The 14,288-nt window shown below is 47.6% G+C and overlaps 1 non-coding gene across 1 annotated transcript; it reads right to left on the reverse strand.

Moving 5' to 3' along the window:
* Positions 1 to 9,414: 9,414 nt before the first annotated feature.
* Positions 9,415 to 9,525, reverse strand: LOC143999833 (U6 spliceosomal RNA). Its single transcript, XR_013278158.1, has one exon. It is a non-coding gene; the product is annotated as a U6 spliceosomal RNA (small nuclear RNA).
* Positions 9,526 to 14,288: the final 4,763 nt, after the last annotated feature.

Here is a 14,288-nt window from a genome sequence, read left to right on the forward strand (position 1 = left end):
TTGTTGCTGATGGAAATCTATTGTTGCTGGGGGGGAATCTATCGTTGCTGAGGGGATCTATTGTTGTTGAGGGGAGTATATTGTTGCTGGGAGTATCTATTGTTGCTGAGGGGAATATATTGCTGCTGAGGGAATCTATTGTTACTGGGGGGGATCTATTGTTACTGGGGGGGTCTATTGTTACTGGGGGGGGGGATCTTATGGTTTCTGAGGGGAATCTATTGTTTCTGAGGGGCAATCTATTGTTGATGGGGTGGGGGATCCATTGTTGCTGATGGGAATCTATTGTTGCCAAGGGGAATATATTGTTACTGAGGGAAATCTATTGTTGCTGGGGGGGTCTGTTGTTATTGGGGGATCTATTGTTGCTGAGGGGAATCTATTGTTGCTGGGGGGATCTATTGTTATTGGAGGGATATATTGTTGCTGAGGGCAATCTATTGTTTCTGAGGGGCAATCTGTTGTTGCTGGGGTGGGGGATCTGTTGTTGCTGGGGTGGGGGATCTGTTGTTGCTGGGGTGGGGGGATCTATTGTTGCTGGGGTGGGGGATCTATTGTTGCTGGGGTGGGGGGATCTATTGTTGCTGGGGTGGGGGATCTATTGTTGCTGGGGTGGGGGGATCTATTGTTGCTTGGGTGGGGGATCTATTGTTGCTGGGGTGTGGGGATCTATTGTTGCTGGGGTGGGGGGATCTATTGTTGCTGGGGTGGGGGTCTATTGTTGCTGAGGGGGAATCTATTGTTGCTGAGGGGGAATCTATTGTTGCTGAGGGGGAATCTATTGTTGCTGAGGGGAATTTATCTTTGCTGAGGGGAATATATTGTTGCTGGGGGGATCTATTTATGCTGGAGGATCTATCATACCTCCCAACATTTTGAGATGGGAATGAGGGACACCTACTGGCAAATGTATGTAGGCTTAGGACACGCCCCCTGCCACACCCCCTTAAAGGAGAATTAACCAAGAAAAAGTTTAATCAAATCCACAAGGGCTTTTTTTACCACTACTATTCCTTTCTATTGGCTTTTAAAATGTACAAATGTCCAAAGGGCGTTGGCCAAAAACTTGTCTTGCCTACAAACGGCACACAATTATCGGCCAACAAACACGAACGTAGTGACGTACCGATAAAGAGGAAGTTCAATTGTCAGGCGCCTCCCTTTTGAGCTCCTTCTTCTAATTTCATGTTAGTAGAAGTTTGGTGAGTGTCAATTCGCCCTTTTTCATTTCGTGCTTTTCAGTTAGTTTCTGAGCAGCCGTTCGTCAACCAGATATGTTGTGGAATCGGAGGAGATAACGTGTTATTTATTATTGGCCTTGAAGTTATTGTTTTGACCCAAGTCCAGTCCAGGAACAGGAGGAGGAGGAGGAGGATTTCTTGGACCAAAAATTGGTTGCTTTATTAATGGTGACCAATGATGTCATATGCCTTTAGTGCGGGAGCTCCAGGAGAATAATCCGGATGATTTTCGGAATTATCTCTGGATGACGGACCCCTGCTTTCACCACCTCTTGGCATTGCTGACCCCCTATAATAAGAATAGAGATGGCCTTGCGGTTCGCCCGGCGGTCGGTTCATGGCGAATTTTGCATGTTCGCGATTCGCCAAAGCGGCGGACTTTTGGCGCTGTTCGCGCGGCGGACATATGCGTTTAGATTGTGAAAGAACTTTGACCCATGATGACACATCCATCATGGGGTACAGGACAGCCAATTGAAACATTTCAGCACATGGACAGTTGGACATTCCCCCTACCTTATAAATAGACCTGATCTGGCGGCCATTTTACATTCTGTCTTTTGTCAGTGTAGGGACAGGACGCTGTGTGGAGCAGGGACAGTCAGTTTAATCACTAGCTATTACTATTAGGTCCACAAAGGTCCTTTTAAGGACTGGTATAGGTGTACAGTATATAGGGTTGTACACGTATAATATACTTTCTTTCAAAGATACAAAGTATATGCTGTATACTCTCTATCACGGTGCTGGTGTCAGTGCTCTCTATCTCGGTGCTGGTGTCAGTGCTCTCTATCACGGTGCTGGTGTCAGTGCTCTCTATCACGGTGCTGGTGTCAGTGCTCTCTATCTCGGTGCTGGTGTCAGTGCTCTCTATCACGGTGCTGGTGTCAGTGCTCTCTATCACGGTGCTGGTGTCAGTGCTCTCTATCACGGTGCTGGTGTCAGTGCTCTCTATCACGGTGCTGGTGTCAGTGCTCTCTATCTCGGTGCTGGTGTCAGTGCTCTCTATCACGGTGCTGGTGTCAGTGCTCTCTATCACGGTGCTGGTGTCAGTGCTCTCTATCACGGTGCTGGTGTCAGTGCTCTCTATCTCGGTGCTGGTGTCAGTGCTCTCTATCACGGTGCTGGTGTCAGTGCTCTCTATCACGGTGCTGGTGTCAGTGCTCTCTATCACGGTGCTGGTGTCAGTGCTCTCTATCTCGGTGCTGGTGTCAGTGCTCTCTATCTCGGTGCTGGTGTCAGTGCTCTCTATCTCGGTGCTGGTGTCAGTGCTCAGTCTCTATCGCGGTACTGGTGTCAGTGTTCTATCTCAGTGCTGGTGTCAGTGAGGGAGATAGCAGCGGAGAAGCCAATGAGCAGGCAGTGCCAGCACCATGGCTGAGGATCAGCACTGGACTGGCACCTCCGGACCACCGCAGTGGAGCCCTGCATAGGTGGGGGTAAGGGCCGGGCAGAGGGAGGGGCTCAAGCACAGGTTGGCACACTGGCACAGGACTGCGTTGCCCTGACTGTGGCACTGATCATCTCCTGCACCCCCTTCATAGCCTGCCCTGACCTTGCCTCTCCTCCATTGCCTTCATGCGCTCCTGAATTGTCAAAATTTCACAGATAAAAAAAGAATGCTTGTGGTTGTCGATCCCAGATTCACCTCATACATGTGTTATGTCATTGGCCATGTGGTGGGACTATGTGTGCACAGCTAGTAAGTATTTTGTGGCTGAAAATATGACCTGTAGGTTTTTAAGGTTCACCTGCCATTAAAGTCAATGGGGTCTGCTGCAAACTTTGCGGTTCGCAAACTTTTGGCCGCGTTTGCGAAACATCCCGTCGGAAGTTCGTCCATCACTAATTAAGAAGCAGGACACATGCATGAGGCTTTTATTTTATTTTTTGGTTGAATAATAATGATTTGATTTGTTATATTTTCTATATTTTTGGATGCATGGAATGCACTTTTTGGTTAAGTTCTATTGGCAGATAGCATGTCTAATTTTTTTTTTTTTTAATGCACAATAAAAAAATTGTGTAGAATAATATTTGGCTATGTGTTTTACTTCAAGTGACAGTTTGGGAGTAGCAGTTACATTTTAAAAAATACAATGTAAAATTGACAAGGGACACCAACATAGTTGTATCTTTGATCTTAAAAACTACGAGATGGTGTTGTGGTAACTTGACCCTAAAAATCTAAAAACATAATAATATTATTCTTGATATCACTAGAAAATAAAAAGCCTTTTAAAATTTGTTTGCAATAACTCCATCAGTATCACCAGCAAAGCCGCTTCATTATTATCCCATTAAAGAAGAAGAGAATTGTGCGCCGCATTTCCGGATTTCATAATTTGCCGCGTCACGAATGTTAATTCTCCATTACGAACGCAAGTTTACAAGACCGGCCGCTTCTGGCTCGCCCTATGCTTCCGAGCATGCGTGTTTGTACTTTGGACTGTTGTCCGACGGACTTGTGTACACACGCTCGGAAAACCCGACAACACACATTTCATAAACCTGCTATCCAACATTTGTCCGCGGAAAGTCCACCAACAATTGTCTGATGGAGCGTACAAATGGTTGGATTTTACGCCAACAGTCTGACATCACACAATTCCCGTCGGAAATTCAGATCGTGTGTATGGGGCTTAAAGAGCTCGTTCACACATACTTTGCTCTCTGAAGAGCAATTTTTTTTTTTTTTTTTTTTTTTTTAGAAATGGTCTCCGGAGTCTGTGGTGACACCATCGTAGGCGGTATTTCTTCCTATTGACTTTTAGAAGCAGGGCTCTGTTGATGCAGGATAGACATGTCGCAGATCTTTAGAGAGGTATATCCATTTTGGAAATTGTTGCAGCATTTCTCAATCTTCATCCAATTAGTGAACTCATTTTGATGGAATTCAGACATCATTATCAGGCTTGTTAGGAGGATATTGCCTACATGGATATTTGCGGAAACAGGATTGTGCCTGAAATCTTTATCATGGGCTTCAAACATTACTATCATCTTTTAAAGGTTTGTTAGGAGGATGCAGAAATTTTCTGTTCCTTATGCCGCGTACACACGATCAAACTATCCGCCGGACAATTCGCCCGTGTGTGGGCTCCGGTGGGCTTTTTTTTTTTACCCAAAAGCCCGGCGGACTTAGAAAGTAGTTTTGACTCAAAAACTGTCAAAACTGACAATCCGGCCGTGTGTGTGCTAGTCCGCCATACTTTTGAAATGAACGGACTTTCCCGCCCACAGTCCCAGAGGATGCTGGGACTGTGACATCATAATGGACGGGGACATATGTCCCTATAAAAGTCGCCGCACACCGTGACCCTGTCATTGCGGCCAGAGTGCGCGTCGAGTCAACATCTCAAGGAAGAAGAACAAGAAGAAGAGAAGGCGGCGGCGGCGATAGAAGACCGGGCCACCACTTGTAAAAGAGATGGAAGAAGGCGCGGAGGCCCAGCAAGAAGAACCGAAGAGGGGGACAAGACCCCCGAAGTCGGAAGAAGACCCCCGGATGGCGGCGGCGACGAAGAAGAAAGCCGGGCTCCACCGGTAGTGAAAGAGCTAGTAAAAGAGCAGAAGATAGCGGAGGAGCCCAGCGAGGAGACCCCCCCCAAGACGGAAGAAGACCACTGGAGCTGTGCAATAAATCATTTTAAAAACGTGTTGTGTTTTATTTTTACACTTTTTTTTCACAGGTGAATGGGTAGGGGTACATGGTACCCCAATACTCATTCACATAGGGTGGGGGGCCAAGATCTGGGGGCCCCCTTATTAAAGGGGGCTCCCGGATTCCGATAAGCCCCCCTCCTGCAGGCCCCAACAGCCAACGGCCAGAGTTGTCGGGAAGAGGCCCTTGTCCTCATCAACATGGGGACAAGGTGCTTTGGGGTGGGGGGCTACGTGGATAAGGGTCTAATATGGACCAGGGGGGGACCCCCACGCCGTTTATTCGGCCTAGGGCTTCCCCTTTAAGTCCATACCAGGTGACGGGGCCTACGGCGGCGATATTGACTTCCTTCGCTAGTCCCGGCTACCTGGAGCCGCGTTCAAAATGAACGGACTTTCCTCCGTGTGGGTAAGTCCGTTCATTTGAAAAGTACGGCGGACTCCCGCCATAGTTCGGTCATGTGTGGGCAGGTCCGCTCGTTCGGAAAGTCCGGCGGACTTGCCGGCGGTTTGTCCGCCAGACTAAGTCCGCCGGATAGTCTGATCGTGTTTACGTGGCATTAGATTATCAAAAGGTTTGAATTGATCCTCTATACTGATATAACATTCTGGATTTATACATTGGATGTTCATTTTGATATCAGTCACTCGATATTTAAGAGCTGCTACCAACTAAAAGTTTTTTTTGCATGACTGCTGAGAAGCTTAGTCTTGTCTTGCCACCCAAAAAGACATATAGACCACTTTAAATTGGAAGTAGGGCAAGGCCACAACAATAAACTCCTGAGAGTAACAATACAGTAGATCTCCCAGCAGCCAGCAACAGTAGACCCCTCCTTCAACAGTAAATCCCTCCCATCAATGATTGACCCCCTGACAACATAAGATCCCCCAAGCAAAAATAGATCCCCCACCAGCATAAATGGACCTCTCCAACAACAAATCATCCCTCCAAAAAAAATAGATCCCCCAGCAGTTGGCATCAATAGACCCAGCAGAACACCACAGTACCCCGTTCAATGCTGGAGGTGGCGGAACTGTGTTCCCCCACATTCCCATTGGAAAAAAAGAAAAAGCCCTGGGTAGACCTATGGAAAACAGAACCTATCCATTCAGGCTGAGGTTGTCTACAGCCCTACAGCACTAAATTTGGAATAGGGACATGACTGCTTATGGCAGGGGTCCGTACACTCATACAAGTCAAGGGCAAGTTCAGTGGCGGCCGCTCATGCAGGGCGCTGCCCCCCCCCCGATCCATGCGCCTGGCCCCTAATCTACATGCACGGACACATGGACACGATTAGAGCCTGAGGCTCCAATTGGCTTCAAAAAAGGGTGGGCTCGGGGCACTGGGCACTGCGCCCTGAGCCCACCCAGTTGTGTGGCATTAGCGACTTCATATTTTAACATTGGCTAATATCTACCTGTTTCTCCTCCCGACCAATTAGGAAGCATATCCTGAGACCCGATTGGCCGGGAGTCCTAAGACCCCATTGCCAACTGCTGAATCAGAAAGCCGGTGAGCACCACAACAAGCTTGCCAGTGCCAGGATGGATTGTCAGTAACATAATCAATAGAAAACTCAGCTTAGCCTCAGTCAACTCTCAGTAACAAAAGCAATGCAAAATTTTGCCCAGCCAGCATTAAGCAGTGGGCAGGACTACATGCAACAGCGGCTCCTACTGTGCTCATTGTGCTAACTGGTGATAGAGCCCCCATAGACTGGCCTGGCAGTGTACCACAACGTGCGTGCGGGTATGCCTAATGATCCATTTCACTTGCTGCAGCTGCGTTATTACACTCTGTGTGCCACTGACTTCAGTGCTGCCTGTCGCTGGTGCCATGTGTGGCTGCAGAGCAGGGACATTTTGGCCCTGGGGGGATAGTTTGAACACTCCTGACTCCCCCCCCTTATCTACGCCCCTGGTGCTGAGCACTCTCAAGGGGTCTGGGAGCACTGTGGGAGGTTGACGGGGCACTGTGGGAGCTTAGGGGATCTGCATAGTTTGTGTAACCTGGTGTTTCAGTTTCACAATAGTTTTTATTAAGAGGTTAAAATTAACATAAAAAATGTTTGATGAGGTATCAGAACCTACGGGCCGTGGAAACAATGATACACTCCCAGTATAAGTAAGTAGCAATATACATAAAGAATCCCATGAGGCATTGTAAAACTCTGACATTCACAGACATGACAAGGCATGATGGGAATTGTAGTTCCTGAACAACTGGAAGGCTGTAGTTTGGAGACCCCTGGTCTAGAGCAGGGGTCTCCAAACATTTGAAACAAAGCGCCAGTTTACTGTCATTCAGACTTTAGGGGGCCTGGACTGTGGCCAGTAGGAACTGAACATGCCCTGGCATCTGTGGGAGTAAACAATGCCATAATCTTGGTGGTCAGTGGGAGTAAGAAAATGACACCATTGGTATCAGTGTAAGGAATATTGCCCCATAATTGGTGTCAGTTGGAGGAATAGTTCCCCATTAATGGTATCAGTGGGAGAATTTGTTCCCTATCACTTGTGTCAGTGGGAAGAATAGTACCCCATTGTTGGTGTCAGTGGGAGAAATAGTATTCTGTTGTTTGTGTCAGTGGAAAGAATAGTGCCACATATCAGTGAAAGGAACCATTCCCTGAGGGCTAGTTAAAGGGAAATAAAGGACCACATCTGGCCCCAGGATGTCTTTTTAGGGTTTTTATTGTTGAAGAACTTGGATTGGGTGTAGGGTAATATGGGATACTCCAGATTCACTGAATTGGCATCGGTGGGAGGAATAGTACCCCATAATTGGTGTCGGTGGGAGGAATAGTGCCCAAAAATTGGTGTCGGTGGGAGTAATAGTGCCCCATCATTGGTATCAGTAGGAGAATTAGTCCCCTATCTCTTGTGTCAGTGGGAGGAATAGTGCCCCATTGTTGGTGCCAGTGGGAGGAATAGTACCCCATTGTGGGTGTCAGTGGGAGGAATAGTATTCCATTGTTGGTGTCAATGGAAAGAATAATGCCACATATCAGTAAAAGGAACCGTTCCCTGAGGGCTAGCTATAGAGAAACAAAGGACCACATCCAGCCGTAATTTGGAGACCCCTGATCTAAGGGATGTCTTGTTAGGATTTTTATTGTTGAAGAACTTAGATGGGGTGCAGGGTGATATGGGATACCCCAGATTTTCTGAATATCTTTAGAAATAAGATGTTTAGAAATAAGACGCCTAGCTATGTCACAGCTGGGACCTCGATGAATAATAGCTGGGATCCGAAAGCTGCTGCAGGTGGGGGTAGCCACCAGTGGTGGCCCATCCATTAGGGGTGCCTGGGCCCAATCCCCTCGCTCCAGGCAACCCCCCGAAATGGTAATGGATAGATTCATGCATAGCATGAATCTATCCATGGCTGCTGCGGCTACCTCCTATTCATGCATCTGGCCCCTTTTGGGGCGCATGAATTACAGCGGCAGGGGATTTTTTTGAAGCACCTGATTAGAGACAGAGGCTCTAATAGGCTTCAAAATAGGGTGGGCTCGGGTCACAGAGCGTGTGCGACCGGAGCCCACCCAGGTGTGTTACAACAGCGAATGAATATTCGCTGTTGCAACACTGATCCTCAATCTGGCCAATCAGAAGCGGGTGTGAGACCTGTTTTCCAATTGGCCGAAGAAGAGAAGACTGCGGATTGCCCGCCAAGATGGAGGGAGAAAACGGAAGCAGCTACCGCGGAGAGCAAGAGAACGGGAAGCCGGAGGTGATGTAGAGCAGGAGAACGGGAGGCCGTTGCCGAGCAGGGGAAAGCCGCCGGTGATGGGGTAAGTGCTACCGACTGACTGACTGATCGATGGGGGGGGGATGGTATACTCTTTTTTTTTTTTTCCACCAGCCGCCACTGGTAGCCACCCCCACCCAAACAGGTGGATTCCCTCCTCCAACATTGAGAAAAGAGAGCCTCTGCTGTTCAAAGACTATTTATATACCTCTTCAGCCACCTACTGGGCATAACTACCCAGGGATTGCCTAGAGCACACTAAATATTCAGGCTGCCCATTTGCCTTGCTCAACCCTCTATGTTCCAGAAGCCTCTGGAAAACACGGAAGAGCAATTAAACCTGCAGCCTGTGAGATCCAGAACAAAGCCAAAGGAAAATTCAACAACTGGTCCACTGATTAATGAGCATAAAAATAGAACCACGTTGACCTAATATCCTAGCAACCTAACTAGGAGGGTGTTACATGGTGATTCAGATCATATCATAAAGGAAGGAAATATATGCCAGTTGTTTGCAGTTTGAGAAGAAACGCTTTGAGAATCGCTCACGAATGACTGAGATCCACACGCTATCATAATGTAAGGTCTTTAAGCAGAAAAAGACAAGTTACTATGATCAACATCGTAATAAGTATATATTCAGAAAAATGAGATGCTGTTTCTAGCTTAGTGATCCAGATGTATTCATTATAAAAGAAAGTGAGGTCGGCAAGGGGTCTCTGTGTGGAGGGAAAGAAAAGAGAGATGAAGAAAAACACGGAACGCTTCACCAATTTGCATGGAATCCTTGCACAGAGGCCACGCTAATCTGCTCTGTATCATTCCAATTGTAGTGCACACTCACCAGACACTTTATTGGGTATACCTGTTCAATTGCTCAGTAACACAAATTGCTAATCAGCCAATCACATGGCAGCAACTCAACGCATTTAGGCATCTAGACATGGTGAAGATGACTTGTTGAAATTCAAACCAAGCATCGGAATGGGGAAGGAAGGGGATTTAGGTGACTTTGAACGTGGCATGGTTGTTGGTGCCAGACTGGACTGAGTATTTTGAAAACTGCTGATCTACTGGGATTTTCCCATACAACTGTCTCTTGGGTTTACAGAGAATGATGGGAAAAAAAGAGAAAATATCCAGTGAGCAGCCGCTGTGTGGAGGAAAATTCCTTGTTGTTGTCAGAGGTCAGAGGAGAATACAGAAAGAAAGGCCTAGTGCATAAAGTACAGCAATCAGAGGAGAATGGGCAGACTGGTTCCAGGTGATAGCAAGGCAACAGTAACTCAAATAACCTCTCGTTATACCCAAGGTATGCCGAATACCATCTCTGAACACACAACACATCCAACCTTGAAGAGCAGAAGACCACACCGGGTGTCACTCCTGTCAGCTAAGAACAGGAAACTGAGACTACAATTGGCATGGGATCACCAAAATTGGACAATAGAAGATTGGAAAAACGTTGCCTAGTCTGATAAGTCTCCATTTCAACTGTGTCCTTCAGATGGTCTCGTCAGAAATTGGTGTAAACAACATGAAAGCATGGATCCATCCTGCCTCGTATCACCGGTTCAGGCTGGTGGTTGTGTAATGGTGTGGGGGATATTTTCTTGGCACACTTTGGGCCCCTTAGTACCAATTGGCCTACCTGAGTATTGTTCCTGACCAAGTCCATCCCTTTATGACTACAGTGTCCCCATCTTCTGGTGCCTCCTTCCAGGAGGATAATGCACCATGTCACAAAGCTCCAATCATCTCACCACTGGACAATGAGGTCCCTGTCCTCCAATGGCCTCCACACTCACCACATCTCATCCAATAGATGACCTTTGGAATGTAGTGGAACGGGAGATTACCATCATGGATGTGCAGCCGACAAATCCGGAGCAACTGCGTGATGTTATCATGTCACTATGGACCAAAATCTCTAAAAGGAATGTTTCCAACACATTTTGGATCTATGCCACGGAGAATGAAGGCAAAAGGGGGTCCAACCTAATAGTAGCAGTGTAATAAATTGGCTGGTGAGTGTCGATTGTGAGCCTGTGCCACTGGCTTCCAGTCATAAGCAGCCAATGGCAGTGATGGTGACACACGATGGAGCGTTTTTCCTGCAGAGAACAGCAAAGCTGTCACATTTATGTGTACAGATGGTGGGAAGGGGTTAAAATACAATGAAAGGCTTCAGTATGATAGTCAGATCTTATTAGATATGTGCACTGCCGACAAAAAAAGTTTTTATTTTTTTTTTTTTTTTCGTTTTCATTCATTATTTCAATAAATTGTATCTTGAGATGCATTTGAATTCATTACATTCCATTCATTTTAATGCACCATTCATTGTTTCCGAAAATTTGCAACTTCAGATAAATTCGTATTCGTTATGCCGCGTACACACGATCAAACAAGCGGGTGGAAAAGTCCGGCAAACTCAAGTCCGCCAAACAATCGTGTGTAGCCTCCGGCATACTTTTTTGACCCGAAAGTACGGCGGACTTAGAATGCCGTGTTGCACTCCAATCTTCCCGCCGGACTCGCATTTCGGCGGACAATCCGGCCGTGTGTATGCCAGTCCGCCGTACTTTTGAAATGAGCGGACTTTTCCCGTGCGGAGAAAAGTCCGCTCATTTCGAGCGGGTCTCCAGGTAGGCGGGGCCCGCGAAGGAGACGCCGCCTGGTATGGACTTAAAGGGGAACCCCAACGGCGAAAAAAATCGGCGTGGGGGTCCCCCCCAAGTCCACAACAGACCCTTGTCCGAGCACGCTACCCGGCCGGCCAGGAAAGGGGGGGCGAGCAAACGCGCCCCCCCCCTGAGCCGTACCAGGCCGCGTGCCCTCAACATGGGGGGTGCCTTGGGGAAGGGGGGGCCGCGCGGGCCCCCCACCCCAAAGCACCTTGTCCCCATGTTAATGAGGACAAGGGCCTCTTCCTGACAACCCTGGCCGTTGGTTGTCGGGGTCTGCGGGCGGGGGGCTTATCGGAATCCGGGAGCCCCCTTTAATAAGGGGGCCCCCGGATACCGGCCCCCCACCCTATGTGAATGAGTATTGGGTACAATGTACCCCTACCCATTCACCTGTAAAATAAAAGTACAAAAAAAACACAACACACGAGATAAAATACTTTATTGCACAGCTCCGGGGGTCTTCCGTCTTCGGGGGGCCTTCTCGCCGGACTCCTCCGCTATCTTTTTGTAGCTCTTTTGCTAGCGGAGGAGTCCGGCTTTCTTCCTCGCCGCCGGCCTCTTCTTCCGACTTCGGGGGTCTTGTCCCCCTCTTCGGTTCTTCTGCCGGGCCACCGCGCCTTCTTCTAGCTCTTTTACAGGCGGTGGCCCGGTCTTCTGTCGCCGCCGCCGCCACCGCCTTCCGTTCTTCTTCTTCTTCTTCTTCTTCTTCTTCTTCTCCAGGAGATGTTAACTCGACGATCTCTCCGGCCGCAATGCCAGGGACGCGCTGCGCTGCCACTTATATAGGGACAAGGGGCGGTGTCACATGGGGCGGTTTCACATGGGTTGGTCACATGGGTTGATGTCACATGGCGACAATCCCAGCATCCTCCGGGACTGTGACATCGTAAGGGGGCGGGGTCATCATGTGACACCAACCCATGTGACATAAACCCATGTGACACCGCCCCTTGTCCCTATATAAGTGGCAGCGCAGCGCGTCCCTGGCATTGCGGCCGGAGAGATCGTCGAAGTCAACATCTCCTGGAGAAGAAGAAGAAGAAGAAGAAGAAGAAGAACGGAAGGCGGCGGCGGCGACAGAAGACAGGGCCACCGCCTGTAAAAGAGCTAGAAGAAGGCACGGTGGCCCGGCAGAAGAACCGAAGAGGGAGACAAGACCCCCGAAGTCGGAAGAAGAGGCCGGCGGTGAGGAAGAAAGCCGGACTCCTCCGCTAGCAAAAGAGCTACAAGAAGATAGCGGAGGAGTCCGGCGAGAAGACCCCCAAAGACGGAAGACCCCCGTAGCCGTGCAATAAAGTATTTTATCTCGTGTGTTGTGTTTTTTTTTGTACTTTTATTTTACAGGTGAATGGGTAGGGGTACATTTTACCCCATACTCATTCACATAGGGTGGGGGTGCCTGTATCGGGGGCCCCCTTATCAAGGGGGGCTCCCGGATTCCGATAAGCCCCCCGCCCGCAGACCCCGACAACCAACGGCCAGGGTTGTCGGGAAGAGGCCCTTGTCCTCATCAACATGGGGACAAGGTGCTTTGGGGTGGGGGGACCGCGTGGCCCCCCCTTCCCCAAGGCACCCCCCATGTTGAGGGCATGCGGCCTGGTACGGCTCGGGGGGGGGTGCTCGCTCACCCCCCCTTTCCTGGCCAGCCGGGTAGCGTGCTCGGACAAGGGTCTGTTGTGGACTCGGGACTCGGGGGGGACCCCCACGCCGATTTTTTTCAGCGTTGGGGTTCCCCTTTAAGTTCATACCAGGCGGCGGGGCCAGCGACGTCTCCTTCGCGGGCCCCACCTACCTGGAGACGCGCTCGAAATGAGCGGACTTTCCTCCGCGTGTGTGGGCGAGTCCGTTCATTTCAAAAGTAGGGCGGATAGTATGGCGGTCTTAGTGCGCCGTATTAGTCCGCTGAAAAAGTGCCGTGTGTGGGCAAGTAGCCAGTTCGGAAAGTCAGACGGACAGTCTGGCGGGAAGTCCGCCAGACTAAGTACGTCGGACAGACGGCTACATGTGTACGCGGCTTTACGTTCACTAACAGCCAAATTTAAAAGGAAATTCCAATACCTATAATTTAATAGTTAATAATAGGTATGATTAGCTAGTTATTATTTCAGATTTTCGAGTGTTCGGGTTTTCTATTTTGCGGATTGTCGTTCTTATTTTTAAATTTCCGAATTTTCATTTCTTTGGATTTTTCACATTTTCAAATTTCCAAATTTCTGCATCTTCGAATTTCCAAATTTTCAGATTTTTTGATTTTTGCATTTCCTAATCCTTCGAATTTCCAAATTTTTTGATTTTGCAATTTTCAAATTTCCGAATGTTCGAATTTTCAGATTTTTGAAGTTTCGGAAAAATTTGTTAAACGGGTTTTCGTTAATTCGAATATTTCCGAATGAATAAACTTGTTGGATTTCATTGAAAAACAAATTCAGAACAAAACAAATTGCACATGTCTAGTCTGAACCTGAAGCTCATCTCTGCTAGGTATATTATATCTAAGTCCTATATTATTATTTCAGATTTTTGAATGCTTGGTTTTTAAAATTTTCAGATTTTCGTTCTTTCTAATGTTTGGATTTTCCTTCTTATTTTCACATTTCTGAATTTTAATTTTTTTTATTTTTCATATTTTCGAATTTCCGAATTTCTGAATCTTCAAATTTCCGAATTTTCAGATTTTTTGATTTTCTAACTTCCGAATCTTCGAATTTCAAAATTTTCGAACTTTTGAATTTTCTAATTTCTGAATCTTCTGATTTTTTTAAATTTTTGGAAAAATTCGTTAAACGGGCTTTTGTTAATTCGAATATTTCCAAACTAACAAATTTGTTGAATTTCGTCAAAAAACAAATTCAGAACGAAATGATTTGCACATGTCTAGTCTGAACCTGAAGCTCATCTCTGCTAGGAATATTATATCTAAGTCTTCTATTTACT

The sequence above is a fragment of the Lithobates pipiens genome, unplaced genomic scaffold (genome assembly GCF_037356315.1).
Source record: "Lithobates pipiens isolate NorthernLeopardFrog02 unplaced genomic scaffold, aLitPip1_a1.2 Scaffold_19, whole genome shotgun sequence".
Classification (NCBI taxonomy): Eukaryota; Metazoa; Chordata; class Amphibia; order Anura; family Ranidae; genus Lithobates; species Lithobates pipiens.